Source organism: Nicotiana tabacum, chromosome 23 (assembly GCF_000715075.1).
Source record: "Nicotiana tabacum cultivar K326 chromosome 23, ASM71507v2, whole genome shotgun sequence".
Lineage (NCBI taxonomy): Eukaryota > Viridiplantae > Streptophyta > Magnoliopsida > Solanales > Solanaceae > Nicotiana > Nicotiana tabacum.
Genome location: NC_134102.1, coordinates 79,063,298 through 79,076,343, shown reverse-complemented (window position 1 = coordinate 79,076,343; position 13,046 = coordinate 79,063,298). Strand labels below are relative to the sequence as shown.

The window sequence follows — 13,046 nt, the reverse complement described above, 5'->3', positions numbered from 1 at the left end:
AATTAAACCTTCATTCTACTACCAGGGTAGTATTCCATGTCCATTAAATGCTACTAGTCTTAAACTCGTTTGAGTTCATTCAAGCAATACTGAGCTTTCAATAACTTAGAGAAACCATCAGCTTTCTTGTTTTCACGGGCTTAATCTTGAGGACATATCCATTATCATCACCTTCTCACTCGCCCATTCTCATCCTTACTCATGTTTTCCTAAAACCTTATCACTTTACCATACTTTAGCTTGTGACCTACACATAGTCATGTATACTACTCGCAACTTTTCTTCAACTTGCTTGCACCATAGATTTCCTTATGTTATTATGAAACTTCAAGCGAAACATCACATCGTCTCAAACTCTCTTTTTACTCTCTTAACTAGACCTCTTGATACCTAGAAACCATAGGCTGGAGGATATGCTACTGACGATGCTGCTATCACTCCAGAATACTGAATCCCAACACTTCTAGCCTTTTATCTGAAGTATGAACTATTCACAACCTTCTTCTTTTGAGCATCTCGTACGTTGTCCACCTTTACTTTACTTACCTTAAAATCTTGCCTCATATCTTCTATCTTTTTCATAACCTCCCTTCCACATAAGTGTAATTCACATCCAAAACTTGAGGCTCTATTATAATACTTGCACCTTTGGTGCATACACAACCCGGTGGGAGCTTCGTACAGACTTCTTATGAGGCTGGTACTTTTCCAAGTGGCTTTATCGTATGGCCATTGCAGAATATGGTTGTTTTATATTCTCTCTTGTACCTTTGATATTAAGAGTGATCCTGCAATGTTCTCAACCACGATTCCTATAATTTTCTTGGTCCAATAATTAGATTCTTGATTTATTTCGTTGATGTAACTCTTTAGTTTCCTCTTTCTTCTAATCAACTTTTATGTAGTCTTAAACTATCTTCCGATCTGCGGGTCCTGGTATTAGCTATTACTTTAGCCTTTCATGGGCGTTATGGAATATCCATGATACAATCTTTTAATGATTCAGTCCTTTGTCTATGACCTGGACTCTTTTAACTCATACCAGAGTCTTTTACGGCTGATTATTAATCGAATAATTTCTTTCTTTTCATTTCAACTTTCTTCAAATGTAAGCAATTGCTTTTCCTGGTCTTTTTGCCCCTTGTTGCGTGCATACTTAGCTTATCTGAGTTTTCACGCATGCTAATTTGTTTTTTGTGCAACTCATATGGTCTCGAATAGTACTTTTGGTTTTACTCCCCGCTCATTAGCCATGGTAGGTGCTGCTTTCTTTTGGAGTGCATACAATTTTGTAGTAAGACTATTGTTACACAACCATTTCCTCCCTACGTTACTTAGCTTAGGTTGAAGCCTTCTTCCTTACTTCCTCAACTAGTCTTTCATTGTAGTATTTAGGGAGGATCCTCTGACTCTTGTAAAGCTGTGAGCTTATTACATTGTATACTTGACTGACCTTTTTGATGTCCTTCCTTGCCTATAATTATCCATAGTTACTTACTTCCACCCCCTTTTGCTTGTAGGGTTGCTATTTAACTAGATATTTTGACTGACTTCCCGGTGGCACTTTCTTTTATCTCCGTAACACTCATATGGTACCTTTAACTACCCCAACTCCTATCTAAATATTTCCCAATGATCACAATGTCATAACTGCGAGGCTGAATTCACTATATTGGGTTTTACTATGTTTATCTTACACGATCTGCTAACTCGTCTGTAATCTCCTGTTTAGCCATAACTAGGCTCTTCCTGATCAATTACTAACTACTCGTTGGCCCATTCACATCTCAATATTCCGTGTAATCTTTCTTGGGATATTTTCTTTGCCTTAACTTACGTCTCGCACTGGCTCCTTATTTATTAATAACAGCTCTGGCAGGAACCCTTACTCCTCTCCTTGACGCCGTGCTTGCACAATAGTCTGGTATCGTAGCATATCTGTAGGATTTGGATAAGTGCCATCTCATCCCTTTTTTTTTATCGCATTCTTCCTTTACCATTCCATAATCACTAGAACCACTTCATTCCGATTTAATGCAACATCACTCCATATTCCCCCCTTTAAGGGAGTACTAAGAGCCGAAGCCACGAGGATCTACCTATAGATGGTCTACCTCTTCATCTTTGGCGTCTTTCCACATCATCGATGATCCTTACTCGCCTCGCGTTAATCTTTCTGTACCAAGGATAACAAATTGCCCTACTCGCGAGGGTGACACTTAGTATAACTGGTACATACAGTCCCTTAAGCTTAACTTTGCTCACCTTGCTTGCTTTAGGGAAGCATCTTCCTGAATGGACTTTAAAGGGAATCCTTCTATCGCCCATTCTATCATCGTCGGGACGCAATCTCTGAAATTCTCATGATGCCGACTATTACTCAGTCCCCAGTTCATGTTTAGTTTACCTTGTTCATCAGTCCATACTGATTTCTATTACTATGGGGTCTTACATTTCATTCTGGTAGTCGCGTTGGAGTCAAACTTTGTTTTTTTGAAATGAGGATATGACTTTATGGCCTATACTTTTTTGTTGTCTCAAGGCATGTCACCTCTCATCTTTTCCTTTACTTGACTATAGACTTTGTAATACTGTCATCTTTTGATCTACCGTTGTCATCCATGTATAATATCTTACTCATAATGTTTCATTAACTCTCTTCTTATTTTCCGCTAACATTTATGTCTATCACTTTATTCTGAAAACTCGAACAAGACATTCTTTTGTTCTTAGCTCCTTTTTTCTCCATCTACTAGCTCTTCGGGTTGCCTAATAGTCTATAGAACCTCTCCACTCAACCCTCCGAAATCCCATCATCGCCAACATCACGGTCTTAGCGTGACAATCTAGAATAGCATGACATGGAGATAACCAATCCATACCCAATATCATATCAAAGTCAACCATACTGAGTAGCAAAAGGTCCACTTGGATCTCCAAACCCCCAATAATCACTACACATAACTGATATACGTGGTCCGCAATAATAGTATCGCCCACAGGAGTAGATACATGAACAGATGAAACTAAAGACTCATGGGGCATATCTAGAAAATGGGTGAAATACGAGAAAACATATGAATACGTGGAACAAGGGTCAAATAATACAGAGGCATCTCTGTGACAAACTGAGACAATACCTATAATCAAAACATCTGAAGCAATAGCATCTGTTCTAGAAGGGAGGGCATAGAAACGAGCCTGACCACCCCCGATCTGCCTCCCCCTCTCGGGCGATCCCTAGCTGACTAAGCTCCACCCCTAGCTGGCTGAGCTCCACCCCTGGATGGTTGGGCGGGTGGTGCAGGAACTGGTGCTGGTGCCATCGGCCGAGTACTCTGCTGTGGAGTCCACCCAATAGCCTAGGGAAATCTCTCATAATGTGACCAAAATCTCCGCACTCGAAACAACCCCTCCTCTGACGAAATTGCTGCTCCTGATGCCCAAAAGAACTACCCGGGGATATCTGAGCGGACGGGGAATGATGAGAACTCTGCGCTGGTAGTGCACTGAATGATGACTGGCCCTGCTGATGAATATGAGAACCATGGCCAGATGATGAACTATGGTGAAATGGCCGAGTTGTCTGAGCGTGTCTGAAATGACAACCTCTACCGTGCTGGAACCGACCCCCAGAAGGAGCACCGCTGAATCCACCCTGACCACGAGGCCTCTTGGCCTCCCTCTCAACCCTCTCCTAACCGTGAACCATCTCAATCTGCTGAGCAATATTGACAACCTCATCAAAGGTAGCACCAGACACCTTCTCTCTGGTCATAAGCAACCGTAGATGAAAAGTGAGACCATCTATAAACCTCATCATCCTCTCCCTGTCTGTGGGAACCAACTAGATAGCATGACGGTCCAACTCCTAGAATTACATCTCATACTGCATCACAGACATATCACCCTGGCGAAGCTGCTGAAACTGTCTGTGCATCTCCTCTCTGCGGGACTGAGGCACGAACTTCTCCAAAAAGACAACGCAAAACTGCTGCCAAGTAAGGGGTGTTGCGCCAACAGGCCTACGCCTTTCGTAAGTCTCCCACTATCTGAGTGCAGCCCCAGAAAACTGAAAAGTAGTGAATGTGACCCCACAAGTCTCCAGAATACCAGTTGTACAGAGTATCCTATCACACCTGTACAAGAAGTCCTGGGCATCCTCTCTCTCTATGCCACTGAAAGGTGGAGGCTGGAGCCTCCCAAACCTCTCCAACCTACGCTGATCAGCCTCAGGCCTAGCAGGAACCACATATCTTGAGCAGCTACAACCGACTGGGCTGGTGGTGCCTCAGGTGTCTGGAGTACCTGAACAATCTTCTCGGGTATGCGAGCGGCGGGAGTCTGAGTGCCTCCCCCGGCCTGAGAAGTGGTTGCGGCCGTCGAGATAGAGACCGCCTGAGCAAGGCCGGTACATGCTGTCAGAATCTAAGCTAGGGCCTCGTAGAGGTTGTAATCATAATAGGCACAGGTGGTGCCTGAGCTGGTGCATCAACAACTGGAATGTGGTCCTGATATGTGACAACTGGTGGATCTACAGGTACTGCCCCAGCTGTTGTGCGGGTTGCACCTCTGCCCCTACCGCGACCTCTACCGCGGCTTCGGCCTCTCGCAGCCCTGGCTGGTGGTACTGGTGGCTGTCTGTCCTGCCCGGTAGTACGACTCCTCACCATGTGTGAGAGAATGAAACAACAAATGTTTATGTACCAGAATCAACAGATTCGCACGATAAGAATTCAAGAATGTGGAATTTTTCTAAAGGTTCTACAGCCTCTCGATGATAAGTACAGACGTCTTTGTACCGATCTGCCGGACTCTACTAAACTTGCTCATGACTCGTGAGACCTATGTAACCTAGAGCTCTGATACCAACTTGTCACGACCCAAAACCTAACATGTCGTGATGGAGCCTATCGATGGTACTAGGCAAGCCGACGTTCCCAAAATACTCCAGTAATTCAATAGAAACGGTAGTTTAAAACTTTTTCATATCTGAAATTTTTCATAAAAACCAAAGTTGAACTCAATATAGAATCAAAATGTGGAATCTAGCCCCAAACATCGGGGTGTCACTAAGTCATGAGCATCTAGACAACCAAACTAATACAACCAGTGTCTAAGTATCAATACAAGACAGAAAGAAATATAGAAAGAGAGACAAGGTCCTGCGGACACCGTCGGCTACCTCGTAGTCTCCGGTACTCGATCGCGCCCGAACTCAATGACCTCCGTAATCAAACCCACCTGGATATACACATGAAGTGTAGGGTGTAGCATGAGTACAACCAACTCAGTAAGTAACAGAAATAAATAAGGAACTGAGAAGCAGTGACGAGCTATACAGTACAGTTCATTTTCAATAATTCCAGCAAAGAATAGACATATTTTCAAATCCGCAATTTAAGTCAAATCAGTTTTATACAGTTAAAGTGTAGGTACTCCGGATATAGAAACTTTCAGAAATTTCACAACAATGATAGATAGAACTAAGTGCATCAACAATTGAAAAGCAAGTACAACCTCTCAGGGCAACAGTCACTCAAACCCTCAACAACTCGGCACTCAACTCCCAGCCCTCAATGCACGCTCAATAGGTACTTGAGCTCACTAGGGGTGTTCAGACTCATAAGAGGCTCCTGCAGCCTAAGCGCTATAATCTGCACGGACAACTCACGTGCTGCACGGACAACTCACGTGCTATAGTATAAATATCTGGATCCGCACAGACAACTCACGTGCTGCACGGACAACTCACGTGCCCTAGTATAAATATAAGGATCTGCATGGACAACTCAAGTGTTGCACGGACAACAACCGTGCCATAGAACAATACATCACAACCAGGCCTTCAGCCTTACTCAGTCATGAACCTCTCTAGTCTCATAGCTTTCAATAAAGAAAGGGAAAATAGCCCAAATCAAAGTGTTACAGTATATCATCAGGGAAAAATAACAGAGACTGAGGTAAACATCTACAAGAATCACTATGATAGGATATAACTACCATGAGCAGGAATATAGCCTAAGCATGATCTCTAACATGAAAGGCAATCAAGTTCTAGTAGACAGGAATTCATATAAACACAAAAAAAAGGCTATTAGAATTCATAGTCTCCCGGTAAGGACCAAGTCTCAATCCCTCATGGAGTACACCCACACGCCCGTCACCTAGCATGAGTGCCACCTCCAAACAATCACATTATACCAAACTCTGGGTTTCATACCCTCAAGACCAGATTTAAAACTGTTAGTTACTTCAACCGCGTAGAACTCCTACTCTGAAATGTCGTTTCCTCTTGAACCGTCCTCCAAATGACCTGAATCTAGCCACAAGCAATAAAATACGATCAATATGAGCTAAAGGAACAAATCCCACAAGGAAAATACCAATTTATAGGCCAAATTCCGAAATTCACTCACCCCCCCCCGGGCCCACATCTCGAAATCTGACAAAAGTCATAAAACCCGAAAGCCTATTCACTCACGAGTCTACCCATACTAAATTTATCAAAATCCGACATCATTTGGTCCCTCAAATCCTCAAAAATCCCAAGCCCTAACCCCTTATTTCACTTCAAAAATTCTACTAATTAGGTGGAACATTAACGAAAAAACACCATAGCTAATGATAATAGAGCTCAAGCAACTTACCTCAGTGAATATCCTTGAATCCCCTTCAAACATCACTCCAAAACTCCAAGTTCCTACTTGAAAATGGTGGGAATGAACAAAAATTCGCGAAGTCTTCTATCTATAGGTTCTGCCCAGGTTTTCGCACCTGTGGCTAAAATAATGCGCACCTTCGGAGCCATTTTTGCGCACATATCTCGCACCTATGTTCCATATCTGCTTCTGCAACCTCGTAGGTGCGCAAAAGACCTCGCACTTGCGGCCACTGCCAGTCCTCCTCACTTCTGCATCTACGCCTCAGCCTCGCATCTACGGGCTCGCAGATGCGACCAATCTTACGCACCTGCGGTTCCAGACCAGGTCCTCTATGTCCGCATCTGCGGCTCACCAAGTGCACCAACGACCTCGCACCTACGGCTCCCCCTTCGCAGGTGCGGAAATACCAGTAGTAGCAGCTTCAACTGCATTTTTCCAACTTCAAACAATCCGTTAACCACCCGGACTCACCCCGAGCCTCTCAAGACCTCAACCAAACATACCAACAAGTCATATATCAACATACAAACTTTGAAAAATCATCAAATCACTCAAAATAACATCAAAACACCAAATTACCCTCGGATTCAAGTCTAAGAACTTCTAACTTCCCAAATTCTGCAAACGACGCCGAAACCTACCAAACCACGTCCGAATGACCTCAAATTTTACATACACGTCTCAAATGACACCACAAACCTACTCCAACTTTCAGACGCACTCCTAAGTCCAAAATCATCTAACGGAGCTAACAGAACCGTCAAAATTCAAATCCAAGATCGTTTACACATAAGTCAATATCCGATTGACTTTTCCAACTTAAGCTTCTACTTTAGAGACTAAGTGTCTAAAGAAACCACTCCGGACCCGAACCAACTATCTCGATATACCATAAAATAGCTTAAAAGCACAAAAGAAAGCAAAGGTTTTTACCGCAAAAGCGGTTCTGCAGGTGCGGTGAATTGGCCGCAGATGCGAAAAGCCTAGGCGGATTATATTAAATAGAGGGTTTGCCCTTTTCTTCATAATTTGTGATATAGGGCTCGGATTGAGGCAAAAATTTGAGGGGTTTTCAGAGGAAACATTTGGGTAAGGATTCTTGACTTATTTTTTTATTAATTTCCACTAAGATATCATTTATTCTTCCATTAATTAAGGATTTGGGCTGTGAAAAGGGTGGAAAACAAATCCTTAGGCCGAATTTTGGGGTTCTGATCGAGAATTTTGTGTCAAATTTGAGTAATTTTGGTATGGGTGTTCGTATTTTGTGACTTTTACCTGATTCTGCGGCGTGGGCCCAGGTCGACCTTTTGAGGCGATTTTTGATTCTTTGCTAAAGTCGTAGATTTATTATTTAAATTAGTTTCTTATAGTTGTATTCATGGTATGTAATTGATTTTGGCTAGATTTGGGCCATTTGGAGTGGAAAAGCAAAGGGAAAGTATCCTTATCGATAGATTGAGCGAGATTCGAGGTAAGTGACTTATCTAACCTTGTGTGGGAAAAATCCTCTTAGGATTTGGTACTGTTGTAACAATTTGTGATATGTGAGTGTCGTGTACGCAAGGTGACGAGTGTGTACACCGGCTAATTGTGGAAATTTCAGTTCTTGCTGAGTAGTCTTCTTTTAATTTCCATAACTTAGTTGCCTTAGCATGTGTAACTGTCATGTTTAGCCTAGTATCGCATGTCTACGTGTCTTAACCTTTACTTTAAATTTGTGCAACATGCTTAGTTGAATTACTTGCTTCCGTGATCTTGTATTCAGTCTTTAACTGTATGATTCCTTGATGTAAGTTCGTTGTACCATAGGTTATGAGTTGTGTATTTACTTTTGGGACTACGAGGCGGTACCTCGGGAGATCCCCTGTTGCATATTTACTTTTGGGACTACGAGGCGGTACCTTGGGAGATCCCCCATTGCATATTTACTTTTAGGACTACAAGGCGGTACCTCGAGAGATCCCCATATTGTGTATTTACATTTGGGACTACGAGACGATACCTCAGGAGCGTCACTGTTTTTTTCTCTATTTGCTGTGTTGTTACCTTTCTGAAATTTCTCGTTGTTCATTTCTCAGTCACTCCATTGTATTATTATATTCTATGCCTCATTACCTTTTATTCCAGTAGGGCCATGATCTGACCTCGTCACTACTCTACTGAGGTTAGGCTTGACACTTACTAGGTACCGTTGTGGTGTACTCATACTACACTTCCGCATATCTTGTTGTGCAGATCCAGGTTCTTCCTACCAGGTCAGATACCAGTGAGCTGGACCGTACGTGGAGACTTCAAGGTATATCTGCCAGCGTCCACAGTCCTCGGAGCCCTCCCATCCTTACTATATTGCTTTTCCTTATTTTCTTTAGACTCTGATGTATAGAGACACTTGATATTTTCTTTTATAAATTTGTGACTTATTTCTACCGGGTTTTGGGAGTTGTAATTATTTGAATCGCAGGTTCTATTCATATTTCATGTGTTGAGATTTGAGTTCAGTTTTATATTCAGTTATTCCGCAAATTGTTAGGCTTACCTAATCTTAGAAATTAGGTGTCATCACGACATCCTACAGAGGAAAATTGGGGTCGTGAGAGGGGAAATGCGTAAGAGATTATTAAATAAAAGGTTTGATCATTCTAAAGTTGTGTGAAGCTAAAAGTGTTTTGATGTTTGAATTGTATGAATTGTAAAAGCATGACGAAACTTTAAGGTAATAGTAAAAGTTGTCAAGTTTTGAAATATTTAAAAAAGTGATACAAAAATTAGAAAGTGAGGGAGTAACGAATTGCTTTATTTAATAAAGTTGTATGTATTATTCATACAAGAAGTCAACTATAGCCTGTCGTTGTCATCATGTCCCTTAACGTACCTGGCCCCACTTGGGGTGACGACTCTGCTCATTCTTCATGTGTTGACTCGGTTGTGTGTTGCGATTTAACTTCAAACAACAATATCGCTCGAGTGTTAGGTACATGTAAAGAAACATTAAATGTATGGAATATATCAATTCTTGATACTTGATTGATCAAAGACTTGTGACCAAAGATACATTGTTGTACCCCATTTTAAACGGGTTGAACTAGAATATAATAATTTAACTATTCCGGGTTTGAGTAAAATAAAGGCTCAATTAATTTAAAGAAAATTATTAACCGACCGGATTAAAGTTAATTAGGACTAAGTATAAATATGGAGAACCTTTTTAAAAGAAAATCAGGTTCACACCAAAAATTATGTTGAAGAGAATTCTCTTTGTCTTATAAGAAAATTGATGCTTGTATCATTGAAAATACTACTTTCTACCTACAAGTGGATCATGTTGAAACATTAGGCAAGTTAGTTCAGAAAATGTTTCTAAAGGAAGTACAGATAACAAACTCGACTTAAATGTTTGCAACACTGAAAGGAAAACATAGATGACAACTTCTGTGTGTTAGAAATACTACTAGCTTTATAGCCTTTTAAAAAAATCACCAAGGTGGAGTTTTTAATCTAAAATCGATAGAATGAAGAAATAAATTTTAAAAACTAATATTTCTTTTGTAATACTTTAGCAGGCTCAACAACTAGTATTTGATGCACATTCATGATTCTAAAGAGTTTCAACTATATGTAACTATAAAACAAAATACATAATTAAAAGACTTGACTGTGATTTATAATAGAATTAGATCCTAACAGTCAATCACATAATAAAAATTAGAATAGTAAGTCATATAGCAAATAAGTGAAGCAGAAAGGACCGTTTCAAGAGTCTCTGCTCAGTTCCCAGAAGATTTTCTCTTCTATGTTTATGTCTAAACGATATGAAAACCGAAGAATGAGGATGTGCAGTCTCTATGCAGCAGCGACGTCGTTGAGTTTCAAAATGGAATTCTCTTTCGGGGCAGCAGACTGGGGCGTCGGGTCGAGTCGTCAAAGATTCGTCTCCAAAATTAAACTCCCAAACTCAAACTCAATCGTAGTGGCGGATCCAGAATTCCGAACAAGGGTGTTCAATATTATAAAGAATTGAACAGTAAAAATTTCATCGAAAGGGTTCATCGAAATTTATTGAATCCAAATGTAATGTCAAACGGATGCATAAAAAAAATCTAAATAGGAACTAAACTATCGTCGAAACTCACGCTAACGATATGTTGAAAACGCACACGTACTAGCGATTTATATTATATTTTATTTTATTTGGATAGTAAGAGATTGGAATTTTTTTCCTTCCTACACAATATTAATCATTGTAACTTATGCAGCGGAAGGGGATAAAATATGAGCAATTATCACCAAAGATCGAGTCAAAAGTATCTCAATTCTAAAAAAAATTAGCAATTATTTTTCATAAATTTATCAAAGCAAATGCAGTAGAAAACTCAATAATTTACATTATTAAAGTCTACGGATTCAAGAATCAAAAAACAACAAACAAGAGTCATTAATCTAAATTAAGAATAACCAATAAAATACTAATAAATTTCTGAAAAATTAGAAAGAACAAGGAATTTACCTGGGATGACAATGCCATGACAGAAGAATAGCAAGCAACAGCAGCAAGGTAGAGAGATTGGAGAAAGAGAGAGAGAGACACACACACACAGAGAGAGAGAGAGAGAGAGAGAGAGAGAGAGAGAGAGAGAGAGAGAGAGTGGAGGGAGCCATTGAGGCAATGAAGTGAGAGAGAGATTTAGGGATTTTAACTCAAAGTCAGTTACGTTTTTGGGGAAAAACATATTAAAAGAGACGAAACGAAAACGACGTCGTTTCGTTTAGTTTAAAATTTTAAAAAAAAGTATGAGGTAAAAAGAATTAGATTTCAGTTGACGGGAATTGAAACTGCGACCTTTTACAAAATCTGAACACCCTTGACCACTAAGCCAAGCTTTTGACTTGTGTCAAGGGCGTTCAACATATTATATCTATACGTAAAAAAATAAAATTACCCCTATATAAACAGTGTAATTTTTTCCGACGAAGGATGTTCGGATGAACACCCTTCCGCCCCCTAAATCCGCCCTTGCTCAATCGAATCAAACAGAGGAGAAAACAAAATGAGTAAAGCACTAAAAACTCGAATTATCAGAGAGTTTTTTTTCACATAATGAGTAGTGTATCTCATGTTGTGAAAAGAGTATTGAAGTCGGCTATTTATAGCCCAAATTGAAGACCTTTTCAGATTTGAAACTTAAATTTCAGAATTTGAAGAAAAATGATGATGAAATCATGATGGAAGTCATGGTAAAGATCAAATGGAAAAGGTGAAAATCATTACCTTTTGGAGGCATTCATGAAAAGGGAAAGAGTTGTTGAAGCTAGGACTTCGGGGTCGAAGGCTTGTCCGTTGGTTTCAATCTTTGTCCAGCGGATAAAAACTCCTTCAGATTTGAAGTCTCTCGAATCTCATGAGTCAATTCAAACTCATGTACAAATCACATGAAGTTGAATCAAGGGATTTGTGACAGAGAATCTGATTCTCAAAGTCATGATGACACGAAGGATGTTGAAGTAACGCCAATTGGTGTTGGGGGGGTTCAAGAGAGGACAATGAGAGAGATGAAGGGAAAAGGAAATTTGTGAGGCTAGGGTGACAAAATCAGACCTTGCACCATTTGGTGCTAAGGTTTTAGAAGATAGGTCAGATGGAGCAGATGAGAGGAAGGTGGCAAAAACGAGATTCCCGCCAGGGTTCTGACAAAGGGAGGTGGAGGAGAGAGGAGAGAAAGGAGGGGCGACACTTTTGGGCAAATGAGGTATATGGTTTCTTAGATGAGAGAGGAAAGAAAGAGAATAAATTTTTGGGGGTTTGATTAGATCTGGAACATTTGATTGGAGAGATCAACGGCCATAATTAATCCGGATAAAAAAAGATTTAAAATGGTTAATGAGAAAATATCATGAACCATTAGATCTCATATGATCCAACGATTATGATTAAGTCTAAAAAAAGGAGAATGGAGAATAAATCTCAGTCGTTCACATCAATGGCTAGGATGGTTTATTGGTTTTGTAGTGATTGTACTTGGTGCAACATCGTTGGAAGGTGTCGGCATGGAATTTCCACATGTGAGTTATCTCCGGTGAGCAGGTTAACGGTTGCATGGAGTTGGCGAAGCTTCTACGAAGAATTCTACTAGCTATCCGGTAAAAGGTCGAATATGTAAATGTGGCTAGTGATTCAGAGTGTTCATGAAATATTTAACAGGAAAATCTCGAGAAACTTTGGCGGATCAATTGGGCGAGATCATGTCAATGAGGAAGAAGGAATCTTGGTGGGCTCCAGGGCTATGTAATTGTAGCACCAAGCTAAGTGGGAGAGCCCCACCATCTATGATTGGATTGCATAGTTGTCTACTTGTGAGGTTTCTGGTTATCGGTATATTGGTG

General features: G+C 40.5%; 1 long non-coding RNA gene across 1 annotated transcript; it reads right to left on the bottom strand.

The window, feature by feature from the left end:
- Positions 1 to 4,956: 4,956 nt before the first annotated feature.
- Positions 4,957 to 12,408, bottom strand: LOC107782937 (uncharacterized). Its single transcript, XR_001647364.2, has 3 exons — positions 11,173 to 12,408; positions 9,541 to 9,609; positions 4,957 to 5,244 (listed from the first exon to the last, which is right to left on the bottom strand). It is a non-coding gene; the product is annotated as an uncharacterized LOC107782937 (long non-coding RNA).
- Positions 12,409 to 13,046: the final 638 nt, after the last annotated feature.